General features: G+C 39.5%; 1 protein-coding gene across 4 annotated transcripts in view; it reads left to right on the top strand.

Moving 5' to 3' along the window:
• The first annotated feature begins 1,084 nt into the window (after positions 1-1,084).
• The window catches only part of LCOR (ligand dependent nuclear receptor corepressor), a 144,277-nt gene continuing 119,016 nt past the window's right edge, over positions 1,085-26,345 (top strand). Inside the window, exons 1-2 of one of the 4 annotated variants that reach the window (XM_043597124.1) lie at positions 1,085-1,231; positions 2,256-2,329. The gene's annotated coding sequence lies outside the window, so the exon portion shown is untranslated. The remainder of the gene's footprint in view (positions 1,232-2,255; positions 2,330-26,345) is intronic. The other 3 variants (XM_043597128.1, XM_043597126.1, XM_043597127.1) reach the window with 3 other exon arrangements.

Raw genomic sequence — 26,345 nt, forward strand, 5'->3', positions numbered from 1 at the left:
TCCTAGGTTATTGGGCTTATTGGTAAAGAGGGATCTATTTTCCATTTAAAATTTTTGCTTTTCTAGTCAGCCCCCGCTTTCTCCTTTCGTTCCATTTTCTCTTTCCTCTTTCTTTCCCCAATAACAGCCAAGTAATTACGATCAGAATTGTTTAAACGGAACAGGTAGCGTCCTAAGTCCTGGGACTTAATTATCCCAGGTTTTCACCTGAAAATCTCTTTGGTCACTGAAAATATTTCTCCAGCCTTTCTTGAAATATGGAATTATGCTATTTTCCAACACTCTGCTTTAAGTATTGTTAATTTAGCCTTATTTTGAAATACTATTTTCACTTTAGTACGATTTTCTTTAACTTCTCTCCACACACGAGGGGTTCCGAATATTGCCACTTTGAGAATTTCGCCTATGGTCAATCAGCCTTGCTAGTAGAAACCTCCTCGTTTTTCGTTTAATTTAAAACGCCTGGTTTCCATTTTTACTGTGTTTACGAACGTTGCCCAAGACTTCCAATGACTTAATAAACTACACCCTTCTCACGTTTTACAACTTTGGGGCTATGTGATTCCACGGGCATCCGGGCATTTACTCTTAACTCGGCTTCTTTAAACAGGCTCCCGAGAGGAGCAGTTTCGGCCGAGAAGTTTAGAGAAGCAGTTACCACGGAACTCGCAACAGTTGGTGTCGGGCGATAGGCAGGTTAGAAATGATAACTGGGGCTAGTTTAAGAAACACAAAGTCCAGGGAAGGGAGAGGAAAGGGCAGCCGTGGCCTTGGGGTACAGTGCGGAGGCGGTGCAGGGTCGCGGTGGCGGGGGGGGGGGGGGGGGAAGGGAGGCGCGCGAGCTCCTGCTCCCGGAAGGGGCATTCCTGGGCCGCCAGAGCAGGCGGCGGCTGCGGCCAAGGAACGCAAAGACCGTAGTCGAGCGCCCGCGCCGTGCCAATTGCTGGGCCGACGCACTGCCAGTCCGCCCCCGGGACGACGCCGGGGCCACGGCGAGGTGAGGCCGGCCCTGCCCCCGCGCCGCCCCCGGCGGGAGGCGCGACGCCCAGGCCGCGGGTGCGTGCGCGGCCCCGGGCGACGCGGCTGGGCGTGCGCGGGGCCGCGGCGGAGGCAGGGCCGGGCGGGCGGCAGAAGATGGCGAGGGTGTGTAGGCGGCAGCAATGCTCCGTTGAGAGACGCGGCTTTCGGCAAGAACTGGACTCGTGGCGCCACAAGCTCATTCACTGTGTAGGTGAGACCCTCCCCCTGCCGCCTCCGGCCCTCGGGCCGCCACGCCACCGGCTGCCCCGGACAAGGGAGGGAGCCGGGACAGAGGGAATTGCTGCTCCGGCCCGCCCGCCCTCTTTGGCTCGGGCGTCCCCCTCCCCCACCCCCCGGAGTGCGGGCGCGCGCGACCTCCGGGCGGGCTCTCCCCCGCTCGGGTCTGAGCGCGCGCGCCAGCCCCTCCCCTCCGCGCGCCTTCCCCGGGGCGGGCACTCGGGCGGGAGCGCGTGCCCCCTCCCTCCCCCGCCTCCCCTTTTCCCCGCCCGGCGGCCCGGCGCCGCCGAGGGCTTATTGTGGAGACTCGCCCCGCGGCACTGCCGCTTGACTGGGGGCGCCGCCTCCGGTCCTGCGGAGCCGGGCGCGCGGGGGGGGGGGGGGCGGGGGCGTGCTGGGCCCTGGCTCAGCCCCCTTCTCCGCTCTGGCCGGCGCCTTCCCCCTCCTGCGCTTCCCCTCCCCCACGCACGGCGGCGCGCGCCCCACTCCCCGCGTGCACGCGCGGCGGCGGGCGGGCGGGCGCCCGGCGCTCGGGCGTGTGCGAGGCGTGAGGTGGAGATGGGGGCGGAGGGAGCCGGAGCTGTCACAGGCCCCGGGTCCGCCTGACCGAGCCAAGTAGGGTGTCATGGCCGCGGGGGGCAGCGGCTGCACTTCCTCTGCGGGCGGCGGTGGCGGCGGCGGCCGGGGAGTTAATCCTCGACGCTCGGGTCGGTGTGTGTGTATTTGTGTTCGGTGTGTGCGCGGCGGGGAGGAAGGGGGTGGGACCGGGTCCGACCGGGAAGCTGGAGCGGGGGTCGCTCTTGTCCCCTTAGGGGATTTACCGGAGCCGCCGCCTCGCCGAGAGCCTCGCCGCACCCCCCCTCCCCCCGCCTCCCGGGCCTCGGGTGGCTTTTTCCCCCACGGGCAGGAGGGAGTGTGGACGGGGGCGCCCCGGGAGGGGCCGGGCGGCCGAGCTGCGCCTCTCACACTGTGTGTTTTGTCTGTTTTTCTCTCCCAAGGTCCCGTTTCCCTCTGTGCGGCGGCCGGCGGGACCATAAGGGCTTAACTCATATATTTAACCCCCCTCCAAAAAGTAAGTGGCCCGTGTGGTGTCTCCGCTCCGCCCGCCGCCCCCTAGCCCCAGTCCATCCTTGTGTCTGACTCTCCTGTCCTCCAGCATTGTTATTTCCCCATCTTTGCTTCTGTGCTGCTGCTGTGTGGGGAAATGCTCTCTCGTGCTTTTCCGTCCCCCAGGCCCAGTTCTCGGGGAGGCGCAGAATTCCAGCCCCTTCCTCCCCCTCTCCCCCCGTGGGGAATATTCTTGGGAACCAGGTCTTCCACAGCAGAATCTAGGAGATTTTGTCCGTTCGCTCGGGCCCCTCATCCCCTCCTTCCCGACAGGGTTTCGTTGGAAGGAATTATGCAAATCCTGCTTTCTGGTGTCCATTCAGCGGCAATTTCATGCGGTGAGAAGTTCTCTTTGTTGTGCGAGGGGGAGAACAGACACTGATTTAATAGACATATCTGTTGGGGGGAAGGGTGGAGGGGGTGTGGAGAGGCTCAGTTTGGAAGAATTACAGCACTTGGTTAGCTCAGTGTCTTTGTGTTTGAGCTCTCTGGCTTGACAGGAGGGTATGTCCTTTACAGTGTCCCATAAGAGATGTTTTCTGTAATAGATTAAAAAGCAAAACTGAAACTTTAAGTAAGTGAAACGTAAGGTAACCTTTACCTAGGGAATGTAAGCCCTTCCATCTCTGCAGTGTTTCATTATAAAGATACATGTGAATTTTGTTAAGGATTTAGACTGTATCATCAAAATTAACATAGGTAATTCTTTAAGGTATCTGATACCACTTTGGTTGTCCACAGGTTAAAAGTACATCTTAAAACGTGCCTGTGTAAGTAATAAAGGCACGAATCAATTTTTTGGTATAATTTGACTTGTGGATATATTTTAAAATTTTCTTTCTGCCAATCCAAGCCTACCTCTGCCCTCTAGAAAGCCTTTTGGTTGTCATTTATCATTTATTCTATTCTGTCTTTGCTTGTGTTTTTTCAGACCTGTCATACGTTTGCTAAAATTTTATGTCAGATTAAGCACTTTATGAATTACTTATTAGTTGTAAACATCATATGAAAGGCATGTGGCTTTTGAGAAGCGTGAAATTAATGAATTTTCACAATTGTGAATATACTGAAATCATTTTGAAGACTTTTTCATGTTTTTGTTTCACTTTTTTCATGATTTTTTTTTCAGTGGGGCTTTTTAGGTTTTAAAAGATTACTGTTTTAAAAGTTACTGTTAGTTAAGATGGTTTTAATGAGTTGTTTATCTTATTCTAATTCTGTTTGCTTTGAATCCTTGCCTTCTGCCTCAGGCTCCCTTTTTATCCGTCCTTGCTAGTGTTTGTGGTTACTTACTGCTGCTTGACAGCATCTTTTTTTTTTTTTTTTTTCTTTTCTTTTTCTTCAATGACTAATAAAGTCTGGTAAATATCTGAATTGAATATCAAATTTTGATTCATTTTTTGAAGGAGGATTTTAATCTGGTCATCCGTTTTCTTAAAGCATAGTTTTAAATGCAAATTTCCACTTTCAATGTAGTAAAGTTCAGGACGTATTTAAAGTCCAGAGTGCAGAGCAGTAATACACAGTTGATAGTCTCCCAGCTAAAATCAATTAATTGGGATTCATATTTTCCTTTTTATTATATGTAATTTCTTTAAGAGAAGTGTTCTAAGTAAATCAATTGTAGTGTTAACTTTCTATACTTAAAAAGGCCAGCAGTGATTCCTAGTGCAAAAGGCAAGTACTTTGTCACTAGCAAATGTAATAATTCCTCGTTTCCTCGTTTATTTTAATGAGATTGGTTCTGAACAGTTAACCTTCTATGTGATTCTGTTGACTGATTGTCTTAGTGCTTTAGGGTCATTTGGTTTCTAAATGGTATTTAATTGGTAGCAGTCTTTAGGTTAAAAATGAATTCTCATTTATTTCCAAAATCAAATTCTTCTATTTTGGGGGGCTGTTTGGTGGGATGCATTGGGATTGTGGAGGTGTTTTGTTTCTATTATTAGGTTTCACTTGTATTGGAATTAGTGGCAGTTTCAGACAGTGATTATGATCAAAATGGGTATTTGGTAACCAGGTGATTATTGAGATGTCCTCTGGGACTTTGGTAGTCCATATTCCAGGAAGATTGAGGTTCTCTCTGCTGCTTGGTGTGTTGTAAACTATTGCTTGGCTGCTCCTCATCCTTGCTGTATTCTCAAAAAGCTCTTCCCAGTGTAGGGAAAGTTTTGTTGATTTCAGGTTAGCTCTGGCTTGGCTGAAAAAGGATAGCATAGTAAGTCTTTTTAACTTACACAGTCATTTCAAATTGTTCTGATTCCCTCAAATGTGCTTGTAGCTGGAGCAGTTAGTTCTAGGAAGTGTCTGAATAATGGCATTTAAAAAACATTTTTTAGCCTTATGGGGCTACACTGGACGACTTGTAATTTCTTTCAGAGAATTAAACATTCATCATGTGTGGGGACTTGCCACTTCCAAGCACCCACCTAAGTCTGTAGCTGCTTGTATTAATGCTGTTTTTAGGAATGAAAGGCAGTTAGGTGAGTACTTATTTGATTTAAATTTGTACCTGACACTGGGTAGACAAAAGTATTGGGTAAGCTACCCTGACCTTCAGGAGCTTTTAGTACATAGAGAAGATCTGGTGTATTCAATAATAGTACAAGGCAAAATATACCATATTGTTGCGCAAGAAAGTTCTATGAGTGTTTAGAAGTGAAAGAAATCTCTTGATGATATAGGAAGGCTTTATGAAGAAGGTGGCAAATTTTTGCTTCATTTTGATGTGACGGGCATTTCTTTCATGAGAAACAAGTTAAAATGGCAAAGGATGAGAATGAATTTAAACTGTTTAAGTCTATTTAAACTACAGTCTGTGATTCATGTAGCGGATGTATAGGTGATAGTTTTGCAAAGGTAGGGTGTTAGGTTTTCTACTGCAGGTTAAAGTGGGGTCTCTTTGTTAGGCACCTTGGGGTTTATAATACATTTCTGTCCTTAGCTCAGAGGAGGAATGTTTCCTTTATTTGAGGATTCCAATGTGGAACTCACCAATGACTATAAAACAACTATATTGTTTTTTAAATCACCTTAACAGGGATGATATTGTTATCCAAAACAGTGTCTTCTGCATAAACTCATTTGGAGGCTATACTTTATTTCATCACACAAAACCTATTTTTGGAATTGCCTAAAACCAGTGGTGTGTGTATGCTTTGAATATCCTTACTATTGACAAATTTTCATCCTTGGTGCATTTGGTATTTGGAAACAGTTGAAAAGTGTTTTTTTGTGGCAAATAAAGGTGTATGTGAAATAACAAGATTGATTTTCTTTCCTGGTTTGCAAACTGGCTGTGAAGCTCAGCAAAGGGGTTTGATTTGTTTTGATATGCCTCAGAACTTCTCTCTTTTTTTTTTTTTTTTAATTTTTAATGTTTTTTTAAATCTCAGAGAGACAGAGACAGAGCATGAGCGGGGGAGGGGCAGAGAGAGAGGGAGACACAGAATCCGAAGCAGGCTCTGAGCTGTCAGCATAGAGCCGACGCGGGGCTCAAACTCAGGATCTGTGAGATCATGACCCCAACCGAAGTCGGACACTCAACCAACCGAGCCACTGCGCCCTTCTGTTGATTCTTAATTCTTTTATGTCTACCCATATGCTATATGGAATCTGGACATTGGATAGATGTGAATAAACAAAGCTGTTGTTTTTGTAGTTTCAAGTTAAAAATTTACCATCACTAACCTCCAAATTATCTTTTACTCTTTGTGAATATTTAAAAAATCTTTTTACTATTCCTTACAGTTGCACATTGCTTTTGGGATTATTCCAGAGTGAATTATTAGCTCATTTTATTGATTGTCTCTTGTCTGCAGGAAGTATCCCAAGTACAGTGGCTCATACCCTGAATTTTGTTTTCAATTGACATATAATTTATGTACCATAAAATTCATTCTTTTAAAGTATACAGTTCAATGAATTTAGTTTATTCACTACATTGTGCAAACATCATTAATTCCAGAACACTTTTCAATACCCAAAAAAGAACCCCCATACCCATTAGCAGTCATTTTCCATTTGTCCTGTGCCTCAGCCATTGGCATCCCCCAGTCTACTATCTGTTTCTGTGGATTTGCCGATTCTGGACATTAAATATAAATGTAATCATACAATACATAGCCTTTTGCGTCTGGCTTCTTAGCATGTTTTCAAGATTCATTCATGTTGTAGCTTGTATCAGCACTTATTTAATTTTTTTTAATGTTTATTTATATTTGAGACAGCATGAGCAGGGCAGAGGCAGAGAGAGAGGGAGACACAGAATCTGAAGCAGGCTCCAGGCTCTGAGCAGTCAGCACAGAGCCCGATGTGGGGCTCAAACTCGTCAACTATGAGATCATGACCTGAGCTGAGGTCAGATGCTCAACTGACTGAGCCACCCAGGTGCCCCTCACTTTTCTTTTTTATGGCTAAATAATATTGCATTGTGTGGACATACTGTGTTTATCGTTTGTCAGTTGATGGGCATTTGAATTGTTTGCCCATTTTGCCTATTATGAATTATGTTGCTATGAACATTTGTTTTCACTTTTCTTGGGTCATGTGAAAACTTTTAACTTTTTGAGGAACTGTCAAACTGTTTTCCAAATTAGCTGCAGTATTTTACATTCCCACCAGCAACATAGGAGGATTCGTTTCTTCACCTCCTTGCCAACACTTGTTATTGTCTGTCTTTTTGATTATAGTTCTTGTAGTGGGTAGGTCTGAAGTGGTATGTCATGGGTTTTATTGGCATTTCCCTAGTGATCAGTGATATTGAGCATTTTTTTTTTTAAAGCTTAGAGAGTGACAGCGTGAGTGGGGGGTGGGGTGCAGAGAGAGAGAGAATATGAATGAGAATCCCAAGTAGGCTTTGCATTGTCACAATGGAGCCTGATGCTGGGCCTGAACTCATGAACCATGAGATCATTGACCTGGGCTGAAACCAAGAGTGGGACTGTTAACCAACAGAGCCACCTCGAGGCACCCGGAGCATTTCTTCACATGCTTGTTGGCCATTTGTATATTTTCTTTGGAGAAATGTGTTTTTAGATCCCTAGCTCATTTTAAAATTGAGTTTTTTTTTTTTTATTGTTGATATATGAGTATATTCTGGATGCTAGATCCACATTGGTGTATGATTTGCAAATATCTTTTCTCAAATTCTCAATTTAAGAATAATTACTGATCAGGGGCGCCTGGGTGGCTCAGCCAGTTAAGCATCTGACTGTTGGTTTCAGCTCAGGTCATGATCTCCTGGTTTGTCAGTTCCAAGCTCACATCAGGCTCTGTGTTGACAGTGCAGAGCCTGCTTGGGATTCTCTCTCTCTCTCTGCTGCTCCCTGCCTCCCTCTCTCTCTTTCTGCCTCTCTCTCTCACCCAAAATTAAAAAACAAAAAACTTAAAAAAGAATTACAGATCAGAAGGGAAACTGCAGTATACCTTGTAAAGGGAATAAAGTGAAAGGAGAGAACTAAAATTACTCAGAAGGCTGCTTTAACGTTCTTTTCTATGAATTATTAAAATTGTGCATGGCTTTTTAAAAGTAATCTCTGTACTCAACAAGGGGCTTGAACTCCTGACCCCAATATCAAGAGTCACATGCTCTACCACTGAGCCAGCCAGTCACCCCAAAATTGTTGGTTATTTTGTGTCATAACACAAATATACTTTGTTATCCTAATCTTCAAAATTCTTGCCTGGAATTTCTGGGGCTTGAATTCACAACTCTGAGATCAAGACCTGAGCTGAGATCAAGAGTAGGATGCTTAACTAAGCCGCCCAAGAGCCCCCAAATTCCTGCTTTTCTATAGTGAGTGTTCATATATCAAGTTCAGATAATGTGGCAAACCACATTATTCAAATCTGTTCTGTACTTGAGTTTTGGATAGTAAATAACAAAGAGGGAAACCTCTGTATAGATATTTTGTCTGAATTTATTGTTTCTAAGTTTGAGTAGTGAGAGAAATCTATACAGTAGCAGGAGTTTTGAAATTTTAGATTGCATTAGTTGGTTGCGTTTTATGAAACTCATATTCGATGGGTTGTATTTATTGTAAGTTACTACATGATTTTATTTTGTGGTGCTAAATGTTTTAAAAGACTGTTTTGAGTTTTGTGATCAGCGTCAGTTTCTCAGATTTTTGAGTTGGTTAGATATGGTATCATAAAGTGTCAAGTGTAATGATGTCTTAAAGATGAAATTGAGGGGCATCTGGGTGGCTCAGTCAGTAAGTGTCTGACTCTTGATTTTGTCCCGGGTTGAAATCTCATGGTTTGTGAGTTTGAGCCCCGCATCAGGCTCTGCACTGACAATATGGAGCCCGCTTGGAATTTTCTCTCTCTCTGTGCCCCTTCCTTGCTTGTGTGTGTGCGCCCCCCCCCCCCATCTCTCAGATAAACTTAAAAAAAAGGGGTGTGTGTGAAATTGAGAAGCTTGGAAGGTAGGTGGCAGAATTAGTCTGAGAATTGTTTACTTAATGGATTGTGAGGGGTATGTCAGGAAGGCTGTGTGGTTGACACCTTGTAATTTTTGTCTTTTTTTTCTCCCTTTAGTTCCACATGCTTATTTATCTTTTGTTAAAGAGAAATATGGATTCTTTGGATTTATCACGTAATCAGTTTTCTGAATGTTATTATGCAATCCAAGGAAGTTATGTGGTTATGTGTAAAGTTATGTGTAAAGTTAGGAGTTATGTGTAAAGCCAGTTTTTATTGAGTGCCCTTATGATAATGAAGTTCTTATGATCCAGTTTTGGGTAATGTGTATCTGAGAATTAAAAAAAAAATTTTTTTAAAGCTTCATTTATTTATTTGAGGGAGAGAGAGGGGGAGAGGGAGGGAGGGAGGGAGGGAGGGAGGGCGGGCCAGAGAGAGAAAAAGAAGAGAATCCCAAGCAGGCTCCACTCTGACAGTGTAGAGCCAGACACGGGGCTCCATCCCACAAACAGTGAGATCATGACCTGAGCCAAAATCAAGAGTCAGATGCTAAACAGACTGAGCCACCCAGGGGATCCTGTGCATGTGCACGTGCGCTCTCTCTCAAAATAAATTAAAAAAAATAATAGTTGGGAAACATTGAGTAACAACTCTTGTTGAAGCAATCAGGGGATTTTCCTTAGCATAAATGCTTCCTCCTACCCACCGAAATAATTGTATGATATTTCAATTTTTGAAATATTTACCTAACTTAACAGGTAAAAATAAAACAGAATTAAACTCTTCCAGAAGCAAACTTTTTCTTTAACTTGCTTCAGTTGCTGTTGGAAGTTACATAGTAGTTTTCTGCCTCTGTTAAATACCATAACACATCAAGACTTATTTTGGGGTTATAGGATGTGAACACCATATTACTTCATGAGAGCTACTGTTATTAGAAAACTATTGTGTGATGAGCATTTTCATTCACATTGGTAATACTAGATAGTCTGTGACTGTTACTTGGTATCTCTTTTAGCTTTTCATAAAATCTGAATCTTTTTTTTTTTTTTAATGTTTATTTATTTTTGAGAGACAGAGACAGGGCACGAGTGGGGAAGGAGCAGAGAGAGAGGGAAATACAGAATCTGAAACAGGCTCCAGGCTCTGAGCTGTCAGGACAGAGCCCGACGCGGGGCTCGATCTCAAGAACTGTGAGATCATGACCTGAGCCGAAGTTGGAGGCTTAACCAACTGAGCCACCCAGACACCCCATATCTGAATCATTTTATCATCATCATCAATAAATGGCTATTTTGTATGTTTTTCTTAGTGACTTTTTTAGAGGTTTCCAGAGAGTAAAGGCATGTTGTACCTCCCCTAAACTCATCATGTAAAGGGGAAGAAAAACTAATTTTAAAAGGATCTATAGGGTGTATCTTGCTTGGTGAAAGAAAATCCTACATGTGAAAATGTGAATTTACCATAATGAAATATATTTTATTTTACAACAGAATTCACATCTAGTTTATAAGTAGCATGCTCCACTAGTATGTTTAGAAGTATTCATTTAGGGGCCCCTGTCTGGCTCAGTCAGAGGCACATGTGACTCTTGATCTCTGGGTTGTGAGCTTGAGCCCCATACTGGGTGTAGAAACTACTTAAATAATTATTGGTTTATACAAATTTCAAAAGTAAGTGTACAATGTATGTAGAAGAGAGAATTGTTGAGTTTGTTAAACTAAGATATGTTGGATGATCTTGTTTTTAACATCTTTGTTCTCTCCGTTGTATGGGTATTTGTGGGCCCCTGCCTGAATCCTTCCTCACAATCAATGTAGGCATATATTCTAGGTCATTTGTAGGTATTTACCTCTGTATTTCTGTTCTCCCGCTCTTTTTCTTTTCATCTTACAGGTTCATGATTTGTCAAAGGTAGAAAAGGATGCTAGAACTTGTTTTCTTGTTCAGCCATATTAATTACAGGGAAAATAATTTTTAAAAAATCTTTCATTTTGGAAAACTTCAAACATATACAAAAGTAGAAAAGACAGTGAATACCCCAGCTACATCATTTAATGGCCATTGTTTTATTCCCACTGGATTATTTTGAAGTAAATCCCAGGCATCATATTTACTATTGAATCTTCTGTTGCACCCTTTTAAAAAAATTTATTTATTTTTAAATTTACATCCAAATTAGCATATAGTGCAGCAATGATTTCAGGAGTAGATTCCTTAGTGCCCCTTACCCATTTAGCCCATCCCTCCCCCTCCCACAACCTTTTTAGCAACCCTCTGTTTGTTCTCCATATTTAAGAGTCTTATGTCTTGTCTCCCTCCTGTTTTTATATTTTTGCTTCCTTTCCCTTATGCTCATCTGTTTTGTATCTTAAAGTCCTTATATGAGTGAAGTCATATGATATTTGTCTTTCTCTGACTAATTTCACTTAGCATAATACCCTCCAGTTCCATCAACATGGTTGCAAATGGATTATCTTGCAACCTTTTAGTATGGTCTCCCTCTTCCCACCTCCCATCCCCAATGTAAGTTTAAGGAAATAAGGTATCTAAGTGTAGTGGAGACAAGTTTTTGTTCTTTTACTGTTTTTTTATTAATTTAATTTTTTTTAATGTTTATTTTTGAGCAAGAGAGAGACAGTGTGCAAGCGGGGAAGTGGCAGAGAGCGAGGGAGACACAGAATCCGAGGCAGGCTCCAGGCTCTGAGTGGTCAGCATAGAGTCCGATGCAGGGCTCCAACTCATGAGTGAAGATTGCAAGATCATGACCTGAGCCGAGGTCGGATGCTTAATTGAGCCACCCAGACGCTCCTACTAATATTTTTTAAAAGCTAACAGATACTGAGCTTTTACTGTGCCAAACAAGATCCCTTTGATGTTAGTATCTGTTTTACAGGTGGAGAAACAGATTTGGAAAGATTAAGGTTTCATTCATGATCACTTAGCTAAAGAGTGGTAGACCCAGGATTGGAATTCAAAAGCCTGTGCTCTTTAATCTTTTTTTTTTTTTTTTAAACATTTATTTATTTTTGAGACAGAGCATGAACAGGGGAGGGTCAGAGAAAGAGGGAGACACAGAATCTGAAACACGCTCCAGGCTCTGAGCTGTCAGCACAGAGCCCGACGCGGGGCTTGAACCCACGGACCGTGAGATCATGACCTGAGCCGAAGTCGGACGCCCAACTGACTGAGCCACCCAGGTGCCCCCTGTGCTCTTTAATCTTAAACATTCAAGCATATGCCCTTCTTTTAGATTTTCCTATTTGGTTCCACCAAGTTGTCCCCTCTTTCTTTGTTTACAACTACTGATTGCTTATTTGATTTATATTACATTAAAGAATTAATGGTTTCTCTGCCTGCAGTCTTACCATAAATGGTAACATAATTACTCTTCCAGTTCTCTGTCCTGGAATGCCTTTCCCCTTTCTCTTTACCATTATCCTCCTGTTTGGCTTTTCTTTCCTTCTTGATTTTTTTAGTTTTGTCGGTGGTATTCAGAGCTAAGAAGGTTTCTACAGCTGAATGTTTCCACTGGCTTAGTTTTTCTTCATATGTTGCTAGACTTGGCCTTTCTTCACCATTGGCTGAGATTTGAGCATAGGCTGACGAGAGGAAAGGCAGCAAAGTCCCAACAATCAAAGTGATACTGATTCTAGGCCTTCAGTTTGATGAGGCTTCCATGTGGACTGGCCTTGTTCAAGGCACTTTGAAGTTTGTAACAAAAGCCTTACAGTAACAGTGTGTAGGTGTCTGGCCTTTTCTTCTATACATATCCTTCCTAGAAACCTCAAGGGTTGTGGGAGGGGCAAACAGGGTAAAGCAGATTGGGATTCTGGATTCCTGGATTTTAGTCACATGCCTTCTCAGTTTTAACCTCCTGTAATTTAGATTTGATGCAGTTGGCAATAATTATTTTTAAATGTGTGCTAGAAAGGGAAGTTGCTGAGTTGTGTATAACTACTGAGAAGGAGAAGGAATGATTTGGCAAATTTTAAAAATAATACACTGTTTAGGGGGTGCCTGTATGGCTCAGTCGGAAGAATGTGCAAACTCTTGATCTCAGGATTGTACGTTTGAGCCCCACGTTGAGTGTACCGATTACTTAAAATCTTTTTAAAAACACTCTGGTAATTCAAACATCACTGATCTTAGATAGAATTCTTCATTAATAGATGTAGGAAGATGTTATGACAAAGGTAATTGGGAGAAATTCCCATCGAAATAAAATGGGAAATTCCTTGCCTTCACTAAGAATAAAAAATGAGAGGAATGGGAATGTTTGTGACTGTGTCCCTGTGTTGAAATGAGGCTTTTTTTATTGCATGATTAATGGTATAAATTCTAATCTTGTCGTAAGTGTTAGGTAATGTGAATTTTTATTCAGCTAGTAAGTGGACAAAGTTTAATTTGTATAAATGAGCATTGATTAGCTTATCCTGATCACAATATGATGGTATTTTAATTATGGATAGGCAATAAGAAGTTCATAAATCTTTGTGATTAGTTACTGAAAAAAACTTCTAAGCTGGTCATTTTTCTATGAGTGTTTAATAAAGTCTACGTCTTTTAAAAATGACTTAGTTAATACATCACCTTTGTTTAATGGCCAGAGTACTAAAATTTTACTTATTATTTACTTACTGATAAGTTATCTTTGACAGTACTATTTTTATGATACTATGTTAGCTACTCTATCTAGATTGGTTTCTGTTCTGGAAAGAGAATACATCAGGATAAAAGTAATAATATGGGTTAATTTCCAACAGTTTTTTAAGAGGTACTAGAATTGTGCTCTATTGGGGCGCCTAGGTGGCTCAGTCAGTTAGGCATCTGACTTTGGCTCAGGTCATGATCTCGTGGTTTGTGGGTTCATACCCTGCATCGGGCTCTGTGCTGACAGCTCAGAGCCTGGTGCCTGCTGCGGATTCTGTGTCTCATTTTCTCTCTGCCCCTCCCGCACTTGTGCTCTGTCTCTCTGTCTCTCAAAAATAAATAAATGTAAAAGAAAAAAAAAATTGTGCTTTATTGACTTTTTAAAAGACAAACACATATGATTAAAGTGATAGTTATTTTCCATGTGAGACTTGCACATGGAAGACTTGTACAACTATTGGATTTATTAAAATAGATTTGGAATGTTGAAATAAATAGACCTTTACGGAGTCAGAAACCCACATATATATATCTCCTGAAAACAGTTTCAAGACTCATTGCTGTGGCTACCAGTGTATAATCTTATCTAAAAGATAACGTTCCTTTTGGTTCCTTTCTCCTTAGGCAAAGAATTTCTGTTTAATCTTAAATGACATGTCCATATCAAAGATTAGTACATTTTATTGGTGAAACGGAAGAATACATTCATAAATGGGTGAAAGAGGAGAGAAACTAGAATTTTCCACATTAGGTGAGATGATAGGTAGGAGTTATCAGGAGCTATAAAACTTGGGGCTTAATTTTTCTAAGAAAACAGTAGGCTACCATTTGCAGTCCAACCTGAATGACTTGGTGTTGGTTAAGACTGTTAAACTATTGGGGCACCTGGGTGGCTCAGATGTCGGACTTTGGCTTAGGTCATAATCTCGCCATTTGTGAGTTCAAGCCCTGCGTTGGGCTCTGCACTGACAGCTCAGAGCCTGGAGCCAGTTTCAGATTCTGTGCCCCCCCCCCCCATCTCTCTCAAAAATAAGTAAACGTTAAAGAAACTGTTAAACTACCAAGAAGTTTAAATTATCCACAGATTTTGAACTTTTAAAATCAAGAGAATGTAAATTAATGAAGAGTTTTTCTAGTGTACTTTTATAAACTGACATTGTAGCAATGACAAAGGACCAGAGATATTAATGACCCAGACAATTTTTACCATTTTTTTCCTTTTCTAAGGATTTAAACTTTACTTTGGAAAAAGTGGAATGTTTGTTCTTGTTAAATGATTAGTAAATGTGTTACCTCTCAGATATTAAGAAATTGTTTCTAGGGCCGCCTGTGTAGCTCAGTCGGTTAAGTGTCCAACTCTTGATTTTGGCTCAGGTCAGGATCTCACAGTTTGTGGGTTTGAGCGCGGAGCCTGCCTGGGATTCCTTCTCTCCCTCTCTCTCTACCCGTCCCCTGCTCACATTCTTTCTCAAAATAAACATTAAAAAAATTGCTCTTAAAAGTGTATAAAGATGTTAAAATAAATATACCTCTGATAATTATTGTACCTAAGTCAGCCAATCCAGATTTTGTCAGACACGGTTTAACAAGTAATCCAGATGAAGTCAACTGTTTGAGGAATATGAATATATAAAAAAGGTACAGAATAAAGGTTGTATTAGGAAACAGGAAGGAAGGATCTGTTGTTAAATCATGTTCCTGCCAGCTTCTGGTTTTTGTGACTCAAGAACAGAAGTATAAGCAATAATAATGATACTATTGCTGTTATATTTGACTGGAGTATGAAAACTTTCAAACTTGATGCTTAAAGGATGTTTGTTCTCAGCAGAATATATAGGATCTTCAGATGTTTGTTACACTAATGCAACCTAGGATTCTGCAGAGAATGTTCTTTTAGGAACGAGTACCTTGCTTTTTCATGATAGTTTTCATGCATTTTTCTTCCCTACTCTATATAGCTCCATCTTTTCTTTATATTTCTTTTTTTTTCATGTGATAAAATAATTTGATACATGTTTGGAGAAAAGTATCAAAATAAGTAAACTGAATTTTAAAATAAATGTACACATATACAGATTCCCCTTATCTGAAAGTAGCGCATTCCTGTGAAACCTTCTGTAAGCTAAAATGGTGTAGAGCAAGAAGCAATTATCAATTATTTATGTAGAAAAAATTTTGCATACTCCCAGACCCAAGAAATAACCTCTCCTAGGTTTTTCTGATAACCTAGGATGCATCTTGTTAATGGATGCAAAAAATACATTGAGATTAAGCCCAGATGCTCACAGTTCAAAGTTATGGTGGCTTGATGCTGAGTGTAGTGTAGGGGAGGGAGCTTGGTGCCATTCTAGCTGCTCAGGGTACACATTGCCTCTGTAACAGCTCGCTGGCGAAATGCTGACTGACCACGGTTTCACTTTCTGCATAAAAGTGAGGTGGTGTAATGCAAACTCTTAAAAAGTGGGAGATACGTGTATTTTAGTCTACAGATGAAACAGATAGCTTCAGAAGCCCATGGAGGTAAGAATGACTTTAGAAGTAGAAACAATGGTGGTCATAGTTAGAATGACATTAACTGCAGAGTTCAGTAATGAAATATACATATATTCAATGAAGTCTTTTTCCTTTTTAGTGACTATTTTTTGCTCTGTTTGCATCATGATTTACGTGAAGCCCATAAAACAGTTTTATTTATTTTCTTACGTTTATTTATTAGAGAGAAAGTGAGTGTGTGAGCAGGGGAGGGAAGAGAGAGAGGGAAAGAGAGAATCCCAAATAGACAAACACGAGATCATGACCTGAGCCAAAATCAAGAGTTGGATGCTTAACCGACTGAGCCACCAAGGCACCCTAAACAATTTTATTTTCGTATAATACAAATAGTTTTGTCTCTTCTGGCTTTTGTCTACAGTTGCAACCTTTTTTGAAGTTAACCATTGAGTCTTTTTTTTTTTTTTAAACACCAAATAATATGAAGAACATTTGTACTTGTAGAGAAAGTACATCATGTACAAAAATAATTTTAGACATGAATTTGCATGGTTTTCCAATATTAACCAAGTATAGCTAATCCTTTAAAGATTGTATCTTAATGGGATGGAAGAGGTTGTTAAATGTATTTTGCATTGACAAGTTTAATTCTTCTTATCTTTTCTCTGCTTGTTTATCACATTTCTAAGGCCCATTCTGGAAAGCACTTGCATATAACAACAAAATGTGGCTTTGAGTCAGGCTGACCTGGATACAAATTTTCTTCACACTTAGCCAGCTATGGGTTGTAGAGAGAACTAATTTTAGTTCATTGTTATATGAAGTAGTATTAATAGTAAATACTATGTAGGAGGGTTGTGAAAATTGACTAAGAGGCAAAGACCTTCATCTTTGCTTACTAAATAATAGATCACTTGAAAGAAAGCTGTTGAAGCTGGCTCACAGAATTTGCTTTTTAGGTATAATCTTAAAATTATAGTTTCTTTTAAATATTTTTGTAATAAAAACAATGATTCTTCTCTCTGGAATTTAATTGCATTGTGTTTGGTCTATTTGAAACTTTTATATATTTACAACTTCTGTGTAATGATTTGGGTAATGGCAATTTCCACATCATTATCACATTTATTGTTAGATTCTATGGGATAGGGTGGCAAAAATACTCATTTGTTTGCATTTTGCCAACTAGCAGAACAACTACATACTTTTTCTTAGTAAAAAATAGTTCCATTTAGGCAGTGGTGTGGAATGGGAAAAACCCTGGGGCAAGAGCACTAGGTTCTGATACAAGTATGACTATAGCTGTGTGGTTTTGAGGAAACATACTTAATCTTTCTGCATCTTGGTTTCCTTATCTATAAATAAGGTCTTGGAGAGCCTTCTAATTATAATGTTTTGAGAAAAATTGTGTTTTTCATTGTTGAATACCTACACATTCCGTGACAGAACAGTTGACATGATGGTAGGAAGTATTGTATATAATAAGGCTTGAGAACTAAACTAAATTATGTCCTCAAAGATGTTTGCCTTATAAAATGTTCATGAGAATAAAGGCTGTTTATTCATCTTCAAGGACAAAGGATGTGTAAGGAATGGCCAGTAGCTCCTCAAACTCATGCAAAAATATAGAACTGATTTTTCTCACTAAGAATATATAGCTACTTACTCATAAGGTGGGAGAAAGCCTCATTTAGCTAATGATAATTGTTATCTGTATTTTTCATAAAATGCAAATGCAGGTTTTTCTTTTAATACAGTTTTCCATAGTGGCTGCACCAGTTTACATTCCCACCAGCAGGAGTTCCCTTTTCTCGGCATCCTTGCCAACACTTAACTGTTTCTAATCTTGATAATTGCCATTCTAACAGGTGCAAGGTGATAGCTCTTTGAAGTTTTGATTTGCATTTCCCTGATAGTTAATGACGTAGGACGTCTTTTCGTGTATCTGTTACCCATCTATATATTTCCTTTGGAAAAATTTTTAATTGGGTTGTTTGGGGGGTTTTTCTTTTTGACTCGGGAGCTCTTTATGTATTTTGGATATTAGCTCCTTTTCAGATACATCATTTGCAAATATTCTTTCCCTTTCAGTAAGTTGCCTTTTCACTTTGTTGATGGTTTCCTTTGTTGTGCAGAGGCTTTTTAGTTTGATGTAGTCCCATCTTGTTTATTTTTGCTTTTGTTGCTTTTGCTTTTGATGTTAGATTCAAAACAAATCATTGCCAAGATGGATGTCAAGGAGCTTATTGCCTATGTTTTTTTCTAGGAGTTTTATGGTTGCAGACCTTACATGTTAAATCACTAATCTATTTTGAGTTAATTAAAATTTTTTTGATGTTTATTTATTTTTGAGAGAGAGAGCACGCGCGAGCGCGTGCAAGTGGGGGAGGAGAGGAAGACATAGAATCCGAAGCAGGCTCCAGGCTCTAAGTTGTCAGCACAGAGCCTGATGGGGGCTCAAACCCACAAACTGTGAGATCTTGATTTGAGCTGAAGTTGGATGCTTAACGACCTGAGCCACCCAGGCGCCCCTGTGTTGAATTAATTTTTGTGTATGGTGTAGAATTGTGGTCAAGTTTCATTTTTTGCATGTGGTTGTCCAGTTTTTGTTTTTTTTTTTCGTGTTTATTTATTTTGAAAGTGAGAGAAAGCACCTGAGCTGGGGAGGGGCAGAGAGAGAGCAAGGGAGAGAAAGAATCTCAAGCAGGCTCTGTGCAGTCAGCGCAGAGCCCAACGTGGGGCTCGATCTCAAAAACCATAAGATCATGACATGAGCCAAGATCAAGAGTCAAGATGCTCAGCCCACTGAGCCACCCAGATGCCCCAGTTGTCCAGTTTTTCTAACATTATTTATTGAAGAGACTGTCCTTTTCCTATTGTATATTCTTGGCTCCTTTGTCGTAATTTAATTGACCATATATACATGGGTTTATTTCTGGGCTCTCTATTCTTTTCCACTGATCTGTTTTTATGCAAATATAATACTGTTTTAATCTCTGATAAACTTTTTGTAGTATAGTTTGAAATCAAGGAGCATGATGTCTCCAGCTGTGTTCTTTCTCAGGATTGCTTTGGGTATTCAGGATCTTTGATAGTTCCATGCATACTTTAGGATTGCTTTTGTGAAAAGTGCCATTGGAATTTTGATAAGAATTGCATTGGATCTGTATATTGACTTGGGTAGCTTGGACATTTTAACAATACTGATTTTCCCAACTAGGAGCTTGGAATATCTTTCTATTTATATCTTCTTCAGTTTCTTTCATTATGTTTTTCAATATACAGAGATTTCATTTTCTCGATTAAGTTTATTCCTAGGTTATTTATTCTTTTTGGTGCAGTTGGAAATGAGATTGTTTTCTTCATTTCTTTCTGGTAATTCATTATTAGTGTATCATTATTAGTGTATACAAATACCACTGATTTTTGTGTATTTGTATTCTGAAGCCTTACTGAATTTATTCTAACAGTGTTTTGACGGAATCTTCTGGGTTTTCTATATATAACATCATGTCATCTGCAAATAGGGACAGTTTTATTTCTTCCTTTCCAATTTGGATGCCCTTTCTTTTTTCTTACTTAATTGCTCTGTCTAGGATTTCTAATACTGTGTTGAATAAAAGTGGTAAGAGTGGGTGGGCATCCTTGTCTTGTTCCTGATGTTAGAGGAAAAGCTTTCAGCTTTTCACCATTGAATATGAAATTGGTTGGTGGCTCATCATGTATGGTTTTTATTATGGTGAGGCATGTTCTTTTTATACTTGATTGTGAGTTTTTATCATAAATGGATGTTGAGTTTTGTCAAATGCTTTCTCTGCAACTGTGGAGATAAGATTTTTATCCTTCATTTGTTACTGTGGTGTGTTACATTGATTTGTGGATATTGAGCCATCTTTGCAAACCTGGAATGAATAAGTCCCACTTGATCATGGTGTATGATTCTTTTAATGTATTGTTGAATTCAGTTTGCTAATATTTTGTTGAGGATTTTTGCATCTATGTTCATCAGGGATACTGGCCTGTAGTCTTTTCTTGTGGTATCCTTGTCTGGGTTTGGTTATTAGGGTAAGGAAGAGTTCCCTCCTCCGTGTTCATTCTTTTTTGCATGTTACAGTTTACCAGTGAAGCTCCATGGTCCTGGACTTTGTTCATTGGGAGGTTATTGATTACTGATTCATTCTCCTTATTAGTAATCAGTCTGTTCAGTTTTATTTCCTCATGATTCACTTTTGGTAGTTTGTATGTTTATAGAAATTTATCCATTTCTTGTAGGTCACCCCGTTTGTTGGAGTATAATTATTCATAGTAGTCTCTTATGATCCTTTTTATTTCTGTGGTATCAGTTACAACGTTTTTCATCTCTAATTTTATTTGAGTCCTCTTTTCTCAGTGAATCTAGGTAAAGGTTTGTCAATTTTGTTTATTTTTTCAAAGAACCAGCTCTTTGTTTCATTGATTTTTTTTTTTTTTTTCATTGAAACAGTCTTTATTTTCTTTATTTTTTTGCTCCACTCTTTGTCAGTTCTTTCCTTCTACTAACTTTGGGCTGTGTTCTTATCTAGCTCCTTGAGTGTACAGTAGGTTGTTTATTTGAGACTTTTCTTGTTTCTTGAGGTAGGCATTTGTTGCTATGAACTTCCCGTTTAGATCTAAATTTCTTTTACCTCATCCCATAAATTTTGGTTTCTACATTTTCACTTTCTTTGTTTTAAGGTATTTTTTTTTATTTCTCTTTTGATTTCTTTGACCCATTCGTTGTTCAGTATTATGTTGTTTAATCTCCACATAATTTTTGAATTTTCCAGTTTTCTTTGTGTAGTTTCTAGTGTCCTACCATGTGGTTGGAAAAGATGTATGATATGATTTCAGTCCTCTTAAATTTATTAAGAATTGTTTTGTAGTCTTTCTTGGGAAATGATCTGTCACATGATCTATTTTGGATCTATGTGCACTTAAAAGAATGCGTATTTTGTTATTTTGGGATGGCATGTTCTCTAAATACCTGTTGAGTCCATCTGGTCTAATGTTTCCTCATTGATTTTGTATGGATGATCTGTCCATTGATGTAGGTGGGTTATTAAAGTCCGCTATTATTATTGTATTGCTGTTTATTCCTCTCTTTAGGTCTGTTAGTATTGGCTGAATATATTTAGGTGCTCCCAAGTTGAGTAAGTATTTACAAATGTTTTATCTTTCTGTTGGATTGACCCTATACCATTCTGTAACATCCTTTGTCTCTTATCACAGTCTGCGTTTTGTCTGATTTAAGTATAGCTACTCTACTTACTTTCAGTTTCCATTTGTATAGAATATCTTTTTCTGTCCCTTCATTTTCAGTGTGTGTGTGTCTCAAGTGAGTCTCTTGTACACAGAGTATAGATGGGTCTTTTTGTTTTGTTTTTTTAATCCATTCAGCTACCCTTTGTCTTTTGATTGGAGGATTTGTTCCATTTACATTTAAAGAATTACCAATAGGTATGTGGTTACTGCCATTTTTTAAATCATTTTCTGACTATTTTTGTAGTTCCTGTCGTCCTTTTTTCTTTTCTTGCTGTCTTGTGGTTCATGTCTTTTAGTGATATGTTTATATTACTTTCTGTTTTGTGTATTACAAATTTTTGCTTTGTGGTTACCATGAGACTTACATATAACAACATATAACAATCTATTTTAAATTGTTAACTTAAATTTGATCTCATTTTAAAGCTCAGTATTATTCCTCTCCAACATTTTGTTTCTGATGTCACATTTTACATCATTTTCTCTTGTTTATCCCTTAAATAATTATTGTACTTGTAGTTATTTTTACTGATTTTTGTCTTTTAGCCTTCATATTAGCTTTAAAAGTGATTACTCCATTACCTTTATTATATATTTATTTTTTTAATGAGATTTATCCTTTTTTTTTTTTTAACGTTTATTTATTTTTGAGACAGAGAGAGACAGAGCATGAACGGGGGAGGATCAGAGAGAGGGAGACACAGAATCTGAAACAGGCTCCAGGCTCTGAGCTGTCAGCACAGAGCCCAACACGGGGCTCGAACTCACTGACCGCAAGATCATGACCTGAGCCGAAGTCGGCCGCTCAACCGACTGAGCCACCCAGGCGCCCCGAGATTTATCCTTTTCTTGTTACTCATTAGCACCCTTTCTTTTCAGTAAAGAATTCCCTTTAGCACTTCTTGTAAGACCGATTGAGTGGTGATGAACTCCTTTAACTGTGGCTTGTCTGAAAAGCTCTTAATTTCTCTTTTCCTTCTGAATGATAACTTTGTTGGGTAGAGTATTCTTGGTTTGAAGTTTTTTTCAGCACTTTGAGTATATCATGCCACTTCTGGCTTGCAAAGTTTCTGCTGAAAAATCTGCTGGGTATTCCCTTGTGCATAATGAGTTTTTCTTTTACTGCTTTTAATAGTTTCTCTTTCTTGTCTTTAACTTTTGACATTTTAAAATGTCTTGGTGTGGATGTTTCTCTTATTTGGAACTCTTTGGGCTTCCTGAATCTGGATTTCTATTTCCTTCCACCGGTTAGGGAAGTTTACAGCCATGATTTCTTCAACTCTGCCCCTTTCTTCTGGGAGCTCTGTGATGTGAATGTTAGTTCGTTTGATTTTGTCTCATAAGTCCCTTGTGTGGTTTACTTTTAATTTTTTTTCTTTTTGCTGCTCTAATTGGTGAGTTCCATTGTTTTGTCTTCACATTGACCAGTCCATTCCTCTGCTTCATCTAGTTTGTTGTTGAATCCTTCTAGTGTATTTTTCAGTTCAATTATTTGTATTCTTTAACTCTGTAACTTCTGTTTGGTACTTTCTTATATTTTCTATCTCTCTGTTGAAGTTTTCACTGTATTCATGCATTCTTTTCCCCAGTTTAGTGAGCATTTCTAGGACCATTTGAAATCTTTATCAGGTAAATTACTTATTGATGTTAATTATTAAGGTTTTTTTCTAAGGTTTTTGTGTTGTTCTTTCGTTTGGAACATATTCCTCTGTGTCTACATTTTGCTTGGCTCTCTGCATTGGTGTTTATACATTAACTGAAGCAATCACATCTTCTAGTCTTGAAGTAGCTTCATGTAGGAGATGAACCCTGTTGTTTAACCCTCCTCAGCTCTTGGTTATTTCCCAAAACTTGGTGCGCGTCCAAGCAGCCTATCATATTTTTCTTCCATTTCCAATGGTTTAACAGTATGCTCAGATAGTAAATTTGTAATGATAATAGGAATACATTTTATTTAGTTAATATTACCAAGTCACCTTCTTACATCATGAAAGTGTAGAAATTATTCTTTTCATGGACCTACCACCATAAGATGATGTTTTCAGTTATTTATTGTCACAGTCATGCTGCATATCAAATGATCATGAAACTGTAGTGACATAACTGGAAGCATTTATTGAGTTCAGTTGATCCAGGCTAGGCTTCCTCATACAGTCAGCTGTGAGTTGATTAGGCAGCTGTGTTGGACTGGTTAGGCTGGACTTGTTCCATGTCTGGCTGATGTAGGTTGATATAAGCTGGGATGACTACGGTGAGTAGACTCTGTTATTCTCAACTTTCGGCAAAGTACTTTAGAACTGTGGCATGGCAAAAGTACACAACTGTACAAAACGAGGAATAAGGAAGCACTTTTTCAGGTCTCAGCTTGTGTAATATCTGCTAATACCTGATTTGCTAAAGCAAAATACATAATTGAGCCCAAAGTCATGGTGGGAGGTATTATAAAGTTACATGGTAAAGGGAATGTATATATGGAGGGATGAAGAATTGGAGCCATTTGCAATCTAGTTTAGAAAACATCAGTTTTCACTTTTTCATATGAATATTTGTGGCAGTAGGTATTTGTCAAGCACACAGTATGTGCCTAACAACTATTTTTCTTATTTAATACGTACAGTCAGCCTGCAAAGAGTGTGTTTGTTTGTTTGTTTGTTTTGGTACTGTGAGGAAGCAGAATTAGAATGATTAATGATTAAATAAGTCACAAATGTGATGGAGCTGGTGGTTTGAATTTGGGACTGACTTCAGAGTCTGTATGCTTTCACATGGTTATAATCATGTAAATTATGTTTTTAGTCCCCCACCCCAATTTTTTCTCCCTTATTTTTGGGAAGAACTGTGTTTATAATTTTATGTCTTCTGAGCAACAGTCTTGTTTTTGTTCTTTCAGAATCTTTCCCCTCTTTTGGTAGTGGCATCTTGATTTTCCTTTAGGGAGTTAACCTTTCATAACTTTCTTGAGTTCCATGTGGTTTGGATGAGTCTGACTTCCTTATGTGACTGATGCCTGTCCATTGGTCACAGTGAGTAGTGAGCGGTTCAGGGATCAGCCTTGAGACTGGCTAGTGGTGTTCTTGGGAAAGAGATCTCTTTTCTGTGGGGTAGCTAATAGCCTGTAAGCAAGAAGCAGCTTACAGGGAGAGCCTGCCTGTGAGTGAAGCAGTGTGCCCTTGTTTGAGACAAACAGTGATTCATGGAGGGAGAAAGACTGCTGTATACTTGAATCCAACTGCATGAAGGGAACTCTAAAAAGCCTATTTGATCCAGTAATGATCCTTTTTTGCTATGGCCCTTTAGGTTGGGTTTTTTATCAGAAGTCCTAATACTGTATTTAAGTCTGGAAAGATTATATCCCTGGAAGCGGGACAGAACATGAGTAGCTTAGTATAGGTAAACAATGTAAAAAGAAATTCTCTGGCTTTATGGAAATGGGGAGGGCAGATGATTTCACTAGGATGATACTATACCAGAAAGGAACATAGGGTACAGCACGGGGATGATCTGAATTCAGTAAGTTGAGAAAATGGATTCACAACTGCAAGGCAGTTTCTTCTTTCATTCTTTCTTAGTGAATTCTTTAATCACCTTCTTTAAAAAAATTTTTTTTTAAATGTTCTTATTTATTTTTGAGACAGAGACCGAGCATGAGCAGGGGAAGGGCAGAGAGAGAGGGAGACACAGAATCCGAAGCAGGTTGCAGGCTTTGAGCTGTCAGCACAGAGCCTGACGCAGGCCTCGAACTCACAGTGTGAGATCATGACCTGAGCTGAAGTCTGATGCTTAACCGACTGAGCCACCCAGGCACCCTTTAATCACCTTCTTGAGTACCAAGTACGTTACTAATATATAGTGACCATTTGTGTGTTGAGTTTATTTACCTTATATATTCTTGGTTATTTCTATTTCATGAGACATTTAAAACAAAGGAACGGTGTTAAGATTATTGGTTATGATACCAGGTCAACCCACAAACATGATTTAAGTAAATTGTGAAGAGTTTAAGTAGTGTATTCTTGAAATAATAAGAATGGACATCTAGTCCCAACATCTTTTTGTTACCTAAAAATGTTGAAATCCTGTATTTTAATGTGCCTTTATCCATCTGTTTTACATCTGTTATCACATGTAATTTAATTCTTATAATAATCTTACCAGGTGGGTATTATTTTAACGTTATAGATAGAGGAACATCTGTGTAAATTGATGTTGCTACAGATTTATGGTGTTCAGCCTCAACCAGACCCTCATCCAGCACTGGAATTTTTGTGTGTGTATATTCTTGTTCAGCTTCTGCAATTTACTGTAGTAGCTTTCTTTTAGCCCCTGTGTACTCATACTTTCTTCTCAGCTGATCTTGTCACTTACAGAACAGTGAAAATTGAAGTCATCCAAAGTGAACTCTCCAACAGTCTCCTCATCCCAAGGACTACTTGGAAAACTTGAGAAAAATAACCTACCTAGTGTTGTTTCAACGCATTACTCACTTGATGAAAACCATTGACCTTTCTGTAAAAATTGACAATTTTGGGTCCTGATTCCAAATCTCAGGGATGGCATGGGAATCTATATTTCTAACAAATACCTCAAGTGACTCTTAGGCACACTGAAGTTTGATTCCCATATAGAATAAGGTTACTTTAATTTTTTTAAGTTTATTTATTTATTTAGAGAGAGAGCACGCATGCATGAGTGGGGTAGGGGCAGAGAGAGGGAGAGAGAATTCCAAGCAGGCTCCACGCTGTCAACACAGTCTGATACAGGACTCCCAACTCATAAACTGTGAGATCATGACCTGAGCCAAGATCAAGAGTCAGACACTTAACCAACTGGGCCACCTGGGTGCTCCTAGAATAAGGTTACTTTAACCAGCATGTAAGACCCTCCAACACCTCTGATACTAGCCTACTATTTTAGTCTCAACTCTGTATATCCCGCCCAGTCACCACCTTAATCCCTCAGGTCCTCTTACACAAAATATAAGTCACTCTTCTTGTGTGCAATGCGCAAGCATTATTATACTGCTTTTTTACCTTCCTTTTCTTTCTCCAGTTGTACCTCATCTAGTTTGAGAGACCTTTGAATTCAGTGACATGTTCTGTTTTTCTTTATTTTTTGAGTACTTGGCAGAGTGGTAC

The sequence above is a fragment of the Prionailurus bengalensis genome, chromosome D2 (assembly GCF_016509475.1).
Source record: "Prionailurus bengalensis isolate Pbe53 chromosome D2, Fcat_Pben_1.1_paternal_pri, whole genome shotgun sequence".
Taxonomy (NCBI): Eukaryota; Metazoa; Chordata; class Mammalia; order Carnivora; family Felidae; genus Prionailurus; species Prionailurus bengalensis.